This window comes from Rattus norvegicus, chromosome 4 (genome assembly GCF_021556685.1).
Source record: "Rattus norvegicus strain SHRSP/BbbUtx chromosome 4, alternate assembly SHRSP_T2T, whole genome shotgun sequence".
In the NCBI taxonomy this organism is placed as follows: domain Eukaryota; kingdom Metazoa; phylum Chordata; class Mammalia; order Rodentia; family Muridae; genus Rattus; species Rattus norvegicus.
Window position 1 is genome coordinate 117,901,924 of NC_141537.1, and position 15,763 is coordinate 117,917,686.

The 15,763-nt window shown below is 46.8% G+C and overlaps 1 protein-coding gene across 25 annotated transcripts in view; it reads left to right on the plus strand.

Moving 5' to 3' along the window:
* Dysf (dysferlin) overlaps nt 1–15,763 on the plus strand; it is a 199,579-nt gene that overhangs the window by 152,491 nt on the left and 31,325 nt on the right.

The window sequence follows — 15,763 nt, forward strand, 5'->3', positions numbered from 1 at the left end:
TCACAGTTACGTGCCTCTGCTTCCTAAAAGCTGGGAGTAAAGAATTATATCACCAAACTTCTTGGATTCTCTGTTTTTGAATTGGCTTTATCCCTCACCTCCTCCATTCATCTACATTCATTCATTCCTCTCTCCCATGGTATTGAGGATTGAATTTAGGGCCTTGACCAAGTCAAACAGGCACTCTACAAATGAGTGACATTTCCAGGATGGACAGATGGACAGACAGATAGACACACAGACAGACAGACAGACAGACACACACACACACACACTCCCCCCCTCTTCTCTTTTTCTCTCAATATGTAAGAAGCCTCCTTTCACGTCCCCTCTCACTTGCCCTTGTCACGTCATGTGTCGCTTTTATTCCTTTAGTGACTGGTGTAGAGTTCTTTCTATTTACTTTTTGGGACAGGCTATCCCTAGGTGACCCAGGCTAGCCCTAACTTGAGATCTTCCTGCCACAGCCTCCTGAATAAAGGGATTACAAGTGTGTACCACACCCACTTTATCTTAATAGTAGTGTGCATCTCTGACATAGCAAGGTCTAAATGTGGCTCCCGAGTACAGCTTCTTCCAGAGTCTGACTCCGGACTTCGACTGCTCTCTCGGTAGTTTCACTGCTTCGTGGGGGCATTGTGGTTCCATCCTGTAAATTGCACTTTAGCTTGCTTTTTCTTTATTGCATAATCAGCTGTCTCGTAGCCAAGCTCACATTTACCGTCCCTCCGTGTGGCAGCCTCTGCCCTCCTATTTTACTTTTTCTTTAAGTAGAATCTGTTGCAATTCTTATGTGGGAGCCAGTTTATTTTTGGGCTTTTCCACTTTCTAATTGTCTGAAGATGCTTTTATTTCACCCCGTTTTGAAGACTCCATTTCCCTGACGTTATTTCTGTCAACACCATGACTGGCATCAGCAGCGACCCTGTCATTCTAACTCTGAAGATGTTTCCATTTTCGTTGGTTTTGGGTAGTCCTCAGTTGTCATCTCTTCAAATGCTATTTCTATTCTTCCCAGCATTCCCTCTGCAGCTCTGAGGGGACACACCACGGGCCGTTTCGATCCTCCGTGCCAAATGAATTTGCATGTTACATCCAATACTTTATCTGTGGCTTCTGCGTTCACAGGTACAAATAAGAAAGGTTGAAAATATTTAAAAAATGACTGTGCCATGGCAAACACACAGAGGCGTTTCCCCCACTCAGTGTGGTGTAATAATGGTTTATGTGGCATTTGCCTCACCCTGAGTATCACGAGTAATCTAGAGGTGATGGACAGCATGCAGGGGTGTGTGTAGGTTATATGCAAATTGTGCATAATCATGGATAAGGGCCTAAGCTTCTTCAGTTTGTGATCATCCAGGGGTCTGGCAGAAACTGGGGTTTACTCTGTTAATTTCTTCTTTTTTAAAAAGTTATTTAAAATTACTTATGTATGTGCGTGCATGTGTGTCTGCATGCATGCAAGTGCCCACATAGGCCAGAAGAGTGGGCACTGGAGTTATAGGCATCTCATGTGTGTGCTGGGAACCAAACTTGGTTCCCCTGGCATAGCAGCAAGCGTTCTTAACTGCTGAGCATCTCCCCAGCCCTGGGAATTCGTTCTTAAAAAATGATTTATTGGGGCTGGAGAGATGGCTCAGCAGTTAAGAGCACTGTTCTTCCAGAGGTCTTGAGTTCAATTCCCAGCAACCACATGGTGGCTCACAACCATCTGTAATGGGATGCTCTCTTCTGAAGTGTCTGAAGAGAACTACAGTGTACTAGCATATAAATAAAATAAATAAATCTAAAAAAAAAAGAAGAGGGTTCACTCCTTTAAAAAATGATTTAATGTATTTTTTTAAATATATGTTTTGGTATGTGTTATGCTCATGACAGTGCAGGTGCCTAAAAAGGCCAGAGGGACCGGACCCCCTGATTTGGGAGGTCTGGGTTATGGCGTGCTGGAAACTGAACTGGAGCCCTCAGTGTGAGTTTCTAACCGCTGAGCCATCTTCCCAGCACTGATGCTCGTTTCTTGGTATTATCCTTAGGCTGGTTCCTGACGAGGCGTCCTAAGTTTGCTCAGTGTTCTTCGTTTCTGATCTGATATTTAACCCAGTTTGCTAAGTTTGTCATCCAAGGCTTACATTTTTTATTTTTGGATGTTATTTCTTCTTCAGCCTGTTTAGTTTTGAATCTCGGTCTGTCTTTTGTTTCCTGGAGAGCCCTTTGGTTCACATGTTGTTTCTGACACTTCTGCCTTCTGTTCTCACGGGTCTGCTTCTGCAGCGGGTTGATCCCCACTGGCGCTGGCTTGCGGTGTCTGTTCCTCATGTGTTCACTATTTTTCGATTGTGAACTCATGCTCTTTGGAACTTTATCTGAGAATTCTTTGAGGCCTGGATGGAAGTCACATTCTTCCAGAGACGATGTGTGTTTACTTTTACCAGAAGTCTGGAGACACTACAAACCCAGATTCACTTAAAACTAAATGTTCAGCCGTGGCTTTTGGGGTCCCATAGCCAGTATGCATTTGGCTCTTCACGTCTCCAGATTCTTCCTTTCTTGTTCGCTGTGGAAGATTTTCCTCACGTCCTCGTCATCTCCAGAGTGGACCAAGGTCTCAGAGAGGCCTGTTGGTGTTGTCTACCCTGTCCTTTAGTTGGAAATTGAAATCTGTTTCAGTTTTAAGTCTGATAGTCCTGTTTTCCCCCAAGCAGGCTATTATCTCCTTCAGGACTCCTGCTCTGACTTCCTGTCTGTGGTAATCTTCTCCCATCTTCCAACAAAGCCATTTGTTTTCTTCTGCATTTTTTTTCTCTCTCAGATTGTTTCCTTCTTTTGACCCCCAAGGGTCAAAAAGGTCCTGCCGTTTGCTTAGCCTTGGCGGGGTGGGAATTCTTGCTTGTCAAGCACTGGAAGAGAGAACCTAAGGCAAGTTCTGCCTATGAATGCACAGACTTTTATAAAGAGCCGTCTCAGATCCAAGAAAGATGGAGATGTTTAGCGTTGCTAGACTTTTACTTTGCCAGTTGAGAGTCTAACAGCCTGGGAGAAATGAGGAGGAACCCAGAACTCTAAGCACCTACCATGGGCTTTTCTGTGAACTGAAGACTACCGTGTTCACCATGTTGCCAGCTGTATCGAGCAAAATCAGAGCCACAGGCCCTTGTAATGCACTTTAGGGGAAGAGGTTCCCACTGAAGCAGATTGACCTGCACTAGGCCATCTGGGCGGGGATCTTACTCGGGGAAACTCCCCGTGTTAGTTGACTAGACTCTAAAGTGTGTAGTGTTCTATATGATCTATATGATGAATGCCACTTGCATTTGCAGAGAGAACAATGGCTTTTGGATCAGCAGATTCTGGACATTGGTCTAGCTCATGGCCTCCCTGTAGGGTCAGGAAGTAGAAAGACAACCTGTGCGTAGGCATAGGCCAGAAATTTAATGGTAGCTGTCCAAGAATGACAGGCACATCTGTCTTCAAAAGTGGGGACAGCTTTATTGCTTGGAGCCTCGCTTGCCTGATGATGCGTGTATAAACACGATCAGTATTCAAGGCTGCCTTCGTTCCCAACTCTTTCAGGATAGCTCACTTGCTTCTCTCATTCTCTATCCCCACATTCTTCTCACTTAGCAGCAAGTCCTCCCAGAGAGGACATTCTTTCCTATTGAGGTGATGTTTGCCTGTCCTTGTCCTGACCTAGCACTCGTTTTGATCAAGGTCACTTTCTCCAGGGACATCCTGCATTTATTCCAAGTGTGGAGAGAATCCCTTATTGTGCTTCATGAGTCTCGACAGCAATTTATCCCACGACTTTGAAGTAGAAGTTTTCTGACCAAAGCAATCAGTTACGGGGCGTCGCTCACAAGCAAGGAGCATTTCCACAGTTTGTCTCCGAGCTGCAAGCTACAAGGCCATGCCTCTGACATTGAGAGCCAACTTTAACCATGTTTAGTGTGTGTGTGTGTGTGTGTGTGTGTGTGTGTGTGTGTGTGCGCGCGCACGCACACACACACACACGTCATACGGAGCACATAGGTCCAGACATTTTCTCCATCCCTCTTCTTTTATGAGCCAGAGTCTCTCACTGAACCTTGTCTGGCCAGCCAGCGAGCCCCTGAGATCATTCTGTCTCCACCAGCACAAGGACTACCGACACCCTACCATGCCCAGCTTCTTACATGGGTTCTAGGGACTGGACTCAGATCTTCATGCTCGCAAGACAAGTCCTTTACAGGTTGGCCATGTCTCCAGCCCCCACCTTCATGGTATTTACCTTATTCCTATAGCTATCAGCTTAGGAAGATAGATGTAGATTTCCTAAGGACATGTACTCATGGTATTGGAGTTGCAGGCCACTACAGACATTTGAAAGTCTCCTGCCATTAACCATATCTCCTTTGTCCATGGTCCAGATGCAGCCTGCTCTCCTTAATCCCATGAGTTCTGTTTAGGTGTTTGATGCCTGTTCTTGGTGTCATTTGGGTCTTCCTTGTGACTCATTCTCTCATTTTCTCTGAGCAAATACAAATCGCCCATCAAATGACAAGTGAAGGCATGGGTGGGGTGGGGGTGAGGGGAGGGAAGTCGGAGCCGCAATCTGTTAGCTATTTGGAGTAATTGGTTATTTGCTGTGTGTGCGGGTTGGGAAGCCCAGCACATACTTTACGGTCTCTCCTGTTACGGGGGCTGGAGTCACCCACCGATATTGGATCCTGGTTGCCGGAGCCCTTGGCTCGGGGCGCCTTTCCCCTGCTTGGCATTCCTGTGGTCTCCTCGGGGGTGCACCCCTCCTCCCTCGATGCACACTGCAGGGGGGACAGCCTGGGGTGAAACGTCTGGCAGACTCCAGGCCCCCATCAGGGAGGAGGCAGCCCTAGCTCCTTCCAGCCGGCTCTTACTGTGCTAACACCCTCTTCCCCAAAGGGGTATTTCCCCTGGCATGAAGGACCTACATGCCCTCAATAGAAAACGGTTCTTCTCCCTCATAAGGGGATGTCCGCGTCTTTCCCTGACAACCAACTGGCCAGAAAATGTGCACCAGTATTTAGCATAATGCCTTCTTATCCTTCGTCATGTAAATAGCCTAGTCCCTAGCCTGGGCACTTGGAAATTATGCAGCCCTTTGTTCTGAACACAAGGTTCCTTTGGGAGCTCTTGGTGAAGCCTCATCCCTCACCTCTTGTCTCTGGCACAGCTCTACAGGAGCTGAGGAAATCAGAACGAGTAACAAGTTCGACAAAGATTTGAAAAGTTAACGTGATTTTGCGTATGAAAACGCACACGGTAACTAGAAAGTGGGTTGACTTTGGCACAGAGCAAGCTCCCCCCAAATCCCTTTTAAATTGAATTTAAGATGGCTAATATTAGTGTCTGTAGTTTGACGGATGCTTCTGCAGTCCCGGGAAGGCCTTCAAAAAATAGTTTTTCTCTTAAGTAGATTGCTGGAACTCTTGTTAAGCAAAACTGTACCCATAAGCAGAACGAAGGTTAGGTAAGCTCCCACGTCCCCCAGGCCCTTCTGGAACCATCACAGATTCCAAATTAGAGATGTTACACTGCTTTCTTCATAGGATTGAAGACTCATCTGGAATCTTCTTTCTCGCAGCCCACTGAATAGATTCCATTCTCTCAGGCGTTCTGCATGATACCCTCAGGGAGCCAAGTTGTAGGCCAAATGCCCAATTTACTCTTCTGAGTCTGGAAATGGCTAACAGCCCAGTTCCCTCAGCCCCCTCGCCCATGTGTCCAGAAACCTCGGTTTCCTCAGACTCTTCACGCATGTGGCCAGAAACCCAACTTCTCCCTGATCACTCACCCACGTGGCCGGCAGCCAGGTACCCTCAGCTTTCTCACTGGTGTGGCCGGCAGCCTCGATTCCCTCCAGCCCCTCACTCGTGTGGCCAGCAGCCTGAGTTCCATGAAGGCCCCTGACCCATGTGGGGCCCATGTCTCAAAATAAAAACAAGCTAAAGAGTGTGTATGTGGGTGCATAGTGAGCCCGGGCTCCCTGCTGAGCCATACTTATGTGCTTAGCAAGTCCAGTACCCTGTAATCTCCTAGGGATATGGTCAGAAATCCTGGGTTCCTCAGGACGCTCATGTGGGGCCATGTCTATCAGAGACTGACAGGTGGCCAGGTCCTGTCTCTGCTGAAGCACATGCGTGCATATTTCCTGGGCCTCGAAAAGCAATTCAGCTCTTGAGCTAAAGGCTTTCCTTTTCCCACCCTCCACTGATTCAGCTTAAAGGCAGGGTGTATGGTGTTGCAACCTTTCTACAGACAAGAAGGCTACTATCCAGGAAGTGTCAGGAAGAGGCTAGAAACCCAGCCTTTTACTTGATATTTGCCGTGAGTGTGTAGAATTCTTCTGAGTCATTGGTAGCATCTGTCTGTGGTTTGGGGGGTATTGAGTGGTTTAGTGTGCACGGGGTGAGGTAGATTTGAAGTCATATCTAGGCTGTCAGCCTAAGGAGGACACGTATGTTACATGTGTGTTTGTGCTTCTGGGTCAGGAGCACATTTTTCTTTGTTTTCTTTTTTGTTTTGTATTCTTTAAACCTCAGGAAATTAATTGACACCCTGTCATCATTTGAGCTATGAAGATGTCATAGATAACCCGAGTTAGCAAAATTGGGTATCAACGCCGAGGGCGTTGGCCCTGGCAACAGTAACAGTTACCATGGTAACCAACACCAGGCTCATAGTATTTCTCAGACATCAACACAGAGCCTCACACTTCCCTGTTGTCCGGTTGACTGGAAACCATTTCTCTAAGAGAGGAATAGCTCTCTGTGGACTCTGGGATGTTCACTTAAGCTCATAAACGGCAGCCCTTTGCTTCACTGAGAAGAGGTTATGTGCTTCTACATAGTGACCTTCAGATTTACTTTATAGCCTCGGAGGTGAGTGAGCTGGGCCAGTAGCTTTTCTCTTTGATCCAAGTGGATTTCCTGGGGGAGAGAAGCTCTGTCCATGAGCTGCGGCCATAGGCACAAGCCTGTCAGTCCAGCCACTTGGGAGCTTGAGGTATCCGCATCGAGAATTCTAGAGTAGCCTGGGCAACTTAGTGAGAGCCTGTCTCAAAATCAGAGTAAGGTAAAGGTGTGTGAGGGGGTGTGGTTCAGTACTAGGGCACTTAGCATGTGCAAGACTCTGGGTGCCATCCCTAGTATCCGGGTTCTGTCCCAGTTCCCACTTCCTGACCATCCAAGAAGAGTTCGGATTTTTGCAGCCAGTTTTTCTCTCTATGGTCATGAGAGGTGTCAGGCACTGCCCTGGGGTGATGATGGGGTGTGCGTGTTTGGACTTCGCCGTGCTGACTCAGGTCTCGGAGGATTAGGGTGCCTGTTAGACTGACTGTGTTTGCTCCACAACTGAAGGTTGACTAATACTTGAGATGCAAGAGACTTCAGTCTGTGCCTGGATCAGACCGACTTTTCTGGCTGGTGGAAAGATGAATGGCCTTGAGCTTTGGGCCTGGGAAAACCCTGAGGCCATGGCCAGACTTCTGCCTCGAGCTTCAGATGATGCTTTAGAGCCAGTCTTTGCATTTCTGCTCCTCTTTGCTCTGGTCCTAGGTTGGTGCACTTGGCTACTACCAAATGAGGTCAAAGACACACTTGGCTGGAGGGCCCGGGTCAAGTTCCCTCTCTTTAAGGGAGGGGTGTTTGGAGACTCAGCTCCTGGGAGTGTGGGTGAGGACATCTGGCTGAGACCTGCAAGGCTCGGCTCAAGGATGTGCTAACTTATCGTGGAACTTCCTTTGCCGGTGAAGGGAGAAGTGGGCTTAGGATAACTCCATCAGAAGCCAGGCTGGGGTAATGGCAGGAATGATATTTTCAAGCCATGGCCATGAACGTGTGTTAAAAATATCACTTTATTTTCTGTAAGTCAACTTAATCCCCCTTTGAGATCTCATTTTTTCCTAATGGCAGAAAATCCCTGGTAATCTTAGGCATTTTAGGTTTAAACTTAGTCACTTTGGGCTTACTATTCCTCTCCACACCCTAGAGTGGGGGGTGGTGGCTAAATTCTGGTTTGAACTTCCTTAATGTTGTTATTTCTCCAGGGAGGGCGGCCTGGTTCCCAGTGCAAGTCCACCCTGGCGTCTCTGGACTCTGACTTTGGGACACATGGATCAGATTGTGTTTGCTGACATCTATTCTTAGCGCCCCATAGTCTGATCAGGTCTCTCTCTCCCTCTCCCTCTCTCTCTCTCCCCCCCCCCCACTCTCTCTTTCTTTTCCCTCCCACTGATTCTCCCTCTTCTCTTAACCTGCAGGTTTAGGTGTGGAATGTATGACACTTTAATGTCCCATGCCACTCTGAGGTCTACAAGAAGTGTCAAAGACTCTTTTATTCTGTCCATGCAGCTCCCTGTCCAGTGCCCCGGTACAGTCCCTCTAGGGACATCTGTCTAGCTATATATTCCCAGTCCTGTAGTTCGTGGAGGAGGAATCCGGGAGTTAGGATGGCTTGTCTGAAACCACCACACCTCTCTGGTTCTTGCTTCTGTGCCCCACCCCACTCTGCATGCCCATCTTCTTATTTGATGGGGAAGAGCTGGCCAGACAAAATGCTTCCTTAAACCTATTTTTACTGTTGTTTTTGAGATAGGTCTCATAGATCCCAGGCTAGCTTCAAACTCACTATGGAACTGAGGATAATCTTGAGCTCCTGATCCTCCTTCCTTGGCCTCCCAACTGCTGGGATTACAGGTGTGCAGCACCATACCTGGTTTGTTCAGTGCTGGGGGGGCAAACCTAAACCTTCATACAGAACCAGGCAAGCACTGTATCAATGGAGCCACATCCCCAGACCCTTAAATTAATTTGATACCACATTATCTGTTCTTGGGTACTTGAAACCAAAGATTGTCACTTGCTCCCATCGATGTCTGAGAATTCATATACCGGTCAAATATTTGCCGAGATACAAGTTATGACCAGGGCCTGATTTAAGAATTGAGATTGATCATGTGATCACAGGTTATGGGACTCTGTCCTCAAGGAGAAGACATCCAGCAATAAAGACCTAAGTGAGGTCTTGCTAATGTCTGATGGGGATTACTGCTGTGTAGACAAAGAGGTTTGAGTGGGGTAGAAATTGCAGGGAGGAAGCTGTAGTTTGAAACAGAGAGGACAGAAGAGAATACATTGGAGGCTTGAAGGGGAAGGAAGTGGTCATGCATCCACATTGTAGAACACAATCCTCGGAACCCTAATTACACAATTTGTGGGGGTCTTGAGAGGTGCTAGAGTATATACGTTGATGAAGTTTAGTTGAAAGGGCTATGTGGCCACGAGGAAGCCATCATCCACACTGGGTGAAGACTTTGTAGTGTGGCTGCTTTGAGGTCACCCATGCTTCTGGATATGGATTAACCTCCCACTCTTGCTCTGTGAGTAATCCCCGTAATCTTGCTGGCTCCGCAGGGCGAATTCCTATGGAAACAGACTTTGGTTTGTAGTTGAGGTCTTCTGAGGAGGTGGTAGACATTGCTGATTCCTCCTCTCAGGTTGATAGAGGTTCTTCCAGAGAAAGACAAGAGAGTGCTAGAACAACCTAGGACAAAGAAGACTAGTATGGCTCAAAGAGGATGAGCTGGCAAGAGGGCAGAAGACGGGAGTGAGAGAGCTGTAGGCTCTGAGTCCTGTCAGCTTCTTGGAAAGGCTTTATCTTTCTTAGCTTCTATGATAAGACATCCGAAGGCTTTGCACTGAGAGTGTCAGGATCCATTCACAGATTATGGGGCTGTGGTGGTCAGAGTGGATTTAGAGACAGGGCAGTGAGAGGAGAGATGGGAGGGCAGTAGACGCCAGTATGAGGGGACAAGGCTGGACCAGAGTAGCAGCAATGGGATGGGGGTGGGGAACGGCAGATTCTAAATATGCCCTAGAGGTGGGTCTGAGAGATGCTGAGGGGTGCCTGTGGGCATGGAGAGAGAAGTCTAAGGCTTTGTGAGCACCTGGAAGGAGGGACTTGGCTCATTTACAGGAGGAGCCAGTGGCCTACTGATAACTGGACATGACAGAGCACTAAAGAGGCTTATTAGAGGTTCACTGGCAGCTGAATGCCAGGCAGCTGGATGTTGGAGGAGTCATTTAGGCCCGTGTGACCCATTAGTGTCCACTTTATTTAAAGATGTAGGACCAGAGGAGCACCCATGGAAGAGAAGGGGGTTGGATAACTGATGTGGGCATTCTCAGAGGACCTCTGGGGTTCCAGGTTAACTTCTGGTCCATAGCAAGTTTACGGTCAGCCTACTAGACATGGGATTCTGTCTCAAAACAACAACAGTAACAGCAACAAAAGATGGTCTTGCTGAGCCCGGTAGCATATCCCTTTAATCCTAGCTCTGGAGAGGCAGAGGCAGGCAGATCTCTGTGAGTTCAAGGCTATCCTGGTCTATATAGTGAGGTCCAGGACAGTCAGGGCTACATGGAGTGGTCCTGTCTCAAACACAACAAAGCAAAATGAGCAAAAAGTTGTTCTTAAGAAAAAGCTGACCATGCAGCAAGCTTTAGACAACTCCTTGTTCATTAACAATGTCCATTTTAATTCTTAAAATGTGTGTGCACGTGTGTAGCATGACACATGAGTACTGAAGCATATATGTGGAGGTCAAAGGACAACCTTTGGAGTCATTTCCTGCTCTTCACCTTGCTGAATCAGAATCTCTCTTGTTTCTGCCTCATTGTGAGCTCTAGGCTGGCTAGCCAGTCCAAGGAGTCATTCTCCTGTCTCTTGTTTCCCACCTCTCTATTGGACGGCTGGGTTTGCAGACACCCACCACTCTATTGGCTTTTCAAACGGTTCTGGGAATTGAACTTAGGGAGTTATAGTGAGGTCCAGGACAGCACCTACAGCCACCAAGCCAGCTGTCAGGTCTCACGCCGCCCAGTTCTTCCTTGCTTAGAACAAGTCCTTGTGATTTTTACTTTTGTCTTTAGTGTGAGCTTCTAAGCTTGTGGTTGGTCAGTTGTCCTTTTTCTAACAGTTTTGTTGAGATGCCTGTGTCAACACAAGCCCTTACGTAAAGTGTACAGCTTGGTGAGTCCTCATCTCCTTCCCCCTGTGTACTAAAAGCACTGTACAGTCATTCCCACAGTCAATTTTAGAATACTTTGCTCACTGCAGGAAAGACACCAGCTCCTTGAGGCCTCCAACCGTCTCCAGCTCTGGCAGTCACTGCTCTACTTTTGGGTTTCGTTTCACACAGATGAGATCCTGCACCGTGTGGGCTTTGGTGATTAGCTTCTTTCGCTTAGCGCGTTTTCAGGGTTTAGTCCAGGCTGCAGCATGCATCAGTCTTTCATTTTTTTTTTTGTTGCCATATGTCGTGCAGCTAACATTCTTCAGGAGACAGGCTTTTGGGTCATGCCCACCCAGCGGCCATTATGAAAAAGTCTGCGCTGAGCTTTCAAGTCCACGTTTTCGTGTCCTCTCCATGTCTCCAGGATGTGTCCCAGGAGCAGAATGTCGTCCCATGGAATGCACTGCTTGCCACTCCTCAGGATGGCCAGGGCGTTCCACAGTGTCTGCCATGTTTTACATTCTTGCCAGCTTCTCCCATCCCCCGCGGCACCCATGTCTCTGGGGACCGCCACCCCAGTGTGTTATCTGTTTCTCATTGTGGTTTGCATTTCCCTGATGACAGAGTGGACAGTGGCCATGTTTTTATTTCTGATTGGCTGCTGTGTGTTTTCCCTGGAGGAATGTGACCTTAAGACCATTGCCCACTTCTAAAGATTTATTTTATTGTTTTATTTATGTATCTCTGTGTGAACTCGTGTGCAGCATCTATATTATATGTAACAGTCTTTGGAGATCAGAGGAAGGCACCGAATTCATTCCCTGGAGCTGGAGTTACAGGTGGTTCTGAGGGACCATGCACGGGTTGGGGTCTGGACCTGAGTTCTCTGCAAGAGTAGTGTTTTCCTGAGACAGAGTTTCTCTGTGTAGCCCTGGCTTTCCTGAAACTCACTCTGTAGACCAGGCTGGCCTCCAATTCAGCTTCCGAGTGCTGGGATTAAAGGCATGTAACACCAGCCTGGTTGTTGTCTGAAAATTTTAACTGCTGAACCATCTCTCCAGCCCTCTTTGCCCACTTTTGTATTAAAAAAATCATTGAGCTGTGCGAGTTCTCTACAAACTCTAGATGCAGTTTCTTATCAGATATATGATTTGTGCACACTTCATCCCATCCTGCCCAGTGTTCTCTTCCCAGTCTCCATAGTGTCTTTGGAAGCACGCTACTATTCTTTTTTTTTTTTTAAAGATTTATTCATTTATTATATATAAGCACACTGTAGCTGTCTTCAGACACACCAGAAGAGGACATCAGATCCCATTACCGATGGTTGTGAGCCACCATGTGGTTGCTGGGAATTGAACTCAGGACCTCTGGAAGAGTAGTCGGGTGCTCTTAACCGCTGAGCCATCTCTCCAGCCTTCTTTTTTTTTTTTGTTTTTTTTTTTGTTTTTGTTTTTGTTTTTTTTTTTGTTTTTTCTGGAGCTGGGGACCGAACCCAGGGCCTTGCGCTTCCTAGGCAAGCGCTCTACCACTGAGCTAAATCCCCAACCCCCTTCTTTTTTTTTTTTAAAGATGTATTTATTTTATGTATGTGAGTACACCATAGCTCTCTTCAGATACACCAGAAGAGGGCATCAGATCCCATTACAGATGGCGGTGAGCCACCTTGTGGTTGCTGGGATTTGAACTCAGGACCTCTGGAAGAGTAGTCAGTGCTCTTAACCTCTGAGCCATCTCTCCAGCCCACTACTATTCTTTATATCAGTTGAAAACAGTGGAGGGTCGGTGAGATGGCTCAGTGGTAAAGCACTTGATGCACCATTCTGGGGAACTGTAACCTACGTAGGTAGAGGTGGAAGGAGAGAACCAACTCGGCAACGTTGCCTTGAAACCTATTGCACACACCCCTCTCCCGCATCTCTCTCTCTCTCTCTCTCTCTCTCTCTCTCTCTCTCTCTCACACACACACACACACACACACACACACACACACACACACACATACACACACACACACACACACACACACACACAATCACACACTAAAAAACATCTAAAAAGCTCTCAAAAACAATTTTCAAAAAGTTATGCAAGGAATATTTCTACACAACAACAACAACAAAAGTCAAAATTCTTTGTGTGTTTCACAAAAGCACATAAGAAATAAACAAAAATACGTATAGTCTGTTCATTCAGAAGCAATAACTTTGAATATTTTGTGTTTGGTCTTTACACTAAAACAAGGTCATATAATTCATGTTTTATTACATATTATTTTAGAAGGATTTATTTATTTTTTATGTATATGAGTGTTTGCCTGGATGTCTGCATGTGCACCACATGTTTGCAGTGCCTGAGGAGGCCAGAAGAGGACGGTAGATACCCGGGAAATAGTATTATAAATGGTTGTAAGCTAATGTGTGGGTGATGGGAACCCAACCAGGGTCATCTTCAAGAGCAGCAAGGGCTCTTCACCTTTGAACCATCACTCCACCCCCTCAGTTCTGTTTTCCCCTGAGCCAGGCTCTCATGTAGCCCAGGTTGTCATCACAGCGGTGGGAATGCTTCTGCTTCAGTCTCTAGAAGGCTGGAATTACACCAGCTTCCCTGACTCAGGACCGTTAGCCATCTCCAGTGAGACATTCTTGTGTTCTAGAATGACCCAGAGGGAACTCACCAGGCCTGCTGGGGCAGCCTGCTCACTGGGAGTCTTTGTATGTGGGCTCAGGAATGAGAGTTATTCATTCCTCCCTCCTCTCCTTCCCGCCTCTGTACTTCTCTGTCAGGCCTTGTTTCCTAAAATGAATGGGAAAATTTCCCCTCTCTTTCTTCTGTGCTGTGCAGCAAAGAATAATTTATTCTTTAAAGACTGGTAGAATTTTCTTCCAAAAGACAGCCCTCCTGGCTTGATAGCTTCCTTGGAAGGTATTTTTTGAAACTGCACTCACTTTCGGAGCCACCAAACTTTTCCTGTTTCCTATTATTTTTGCATTGATGCTGGCATTCATATTTTTCTAGAAAAATCTCCTTTTTCTTTCTGGATTTTTCAGGATTTTGTCATGGATTTAGGCCCATTTCATTCTTCCCCATAATGTCTTTTTATTTCACCTTTCCAGTTGCCAGCCTGTATCTACTCCTTGACATTAGTTTGGTGAATGCACATCTCCTTTGTGAAGGGTTAATTATCAATGGTGACATCCCCCTGTCTGATAGCTCATCCCTCATAGCTGTACTTTCAATTTTTTATGTTTTACTTAAATTTTCCTGCTTTTCCCCATTTCATAAATTATCAGGTTATTTATTTTCATCCTTTTTGTACAGAAGTGAGAGCATTTCAGCCCAAGTTTCCCATGCATAAGGGTCTGTCTGCAACCTGGGTGTCTTGGATTTAGTCTTGGCTTTCTCTGACTCGGTGGGGTTGTAAGAACGTGTCTTTAAATGTCTAACAGCCTGGGATTTTCATTTTATCGTTTCTTATTAACTTCAAGCTTTATTGGATGGTCAGAGAGGTGACCACCATGAGTTTATTTCTGAGTTTTTATTGAGCTCTGCTTTTGGCCTTTTCCCTCCTAAGTGCTGCAAGAATTGCCAGAAATGCAGGTATACTTCCTGTCTTCAGTTTTCACAAAGCCTGTCTATTTGGGTGTCACTACTGTTGGTATTATTACCCTCTGTCTCCTAGCTTCTCCACCCCTACTGTGTGTGTGCGTGTGCATGTTTAAAGATAGAGAAACACATACTCTCTTTTCTATAATTCTTGTGTTTCTGTCTTTGCTTTGTACAAAAGGTACTGTTTGGCTGCCTGTCCTGCCTGACTTAAGTCAAAATTTTATGAACCTGGAATAGGTGGGAAAGAAAATGAGCTTTAGGTACAGGGTTCCATTCCAACCTCTCGTACCTAAATCGGGGTGCTTGTCTCTGTGTTCCTGAATGTTCTCTGTGGTTTCTGAGGAGTACATGGATGGTTCAGCACGTCTGTCTCCGTCAGATGTGACCGTATAAACATTGTCTCCTATGTGCTGGTCATTGTGTGTGTTCAGTGAGAGTCTGAGTGCACCCATGTGCATGCGTTGTGCATGTGCACTCGGGTGTGCACGTGTGCACACTACAGCATTCTTCCTATCGCTCTGTGCCTTTGTCTTCTGGTGCGTTGTAAGTCCTGAAGTTCTGCCTCCTTGCACTTTTGTCCGTCTGACCCTGTTTTCTCTTTCGTGGCTGCAGAAGATCCTCCTGGTAAGTGACAGCCCCATGCTGACACTCATCCTCTGCTGTCTAGGGTAGCACTGGGGTCACTAGGACCGCACTTCCAGGACAGACCTCTGGGTGCCCTGGGATCTTCACTGCCTTCTTGGGCCCTTGGCCTGGCCCATTCAAAGGAGGGAACTCAAGGGGTTTGGCTTAGAGGAGAACCAAGCATTTTCATGTTTAACGACAGGCTCAGTTCACCACATAGATGAATGCAACTTCTGGGAAATGTGCTACTCAACCTTCCATCATGGTTCCAGAATGTTCTCCATGTACATCTTTCTCTTAGCTCACTAGACTGGCTGGGTTTCAGTCAGGAGAGGCAGGTTTCTGGGGCAGACCCTTGCGGCCCTTGCTGATTCTCTGAGAGGCCCATCCTAGGACACAGCCGGGGAGGGCCTGAAGCAAGAGCTGAGCTGTAAGGTGTGGATGGAGGTTTGTAGGGCAGGCAGCAGGCCCCTCCCCGGGGAATATGACTGATGAAGGACA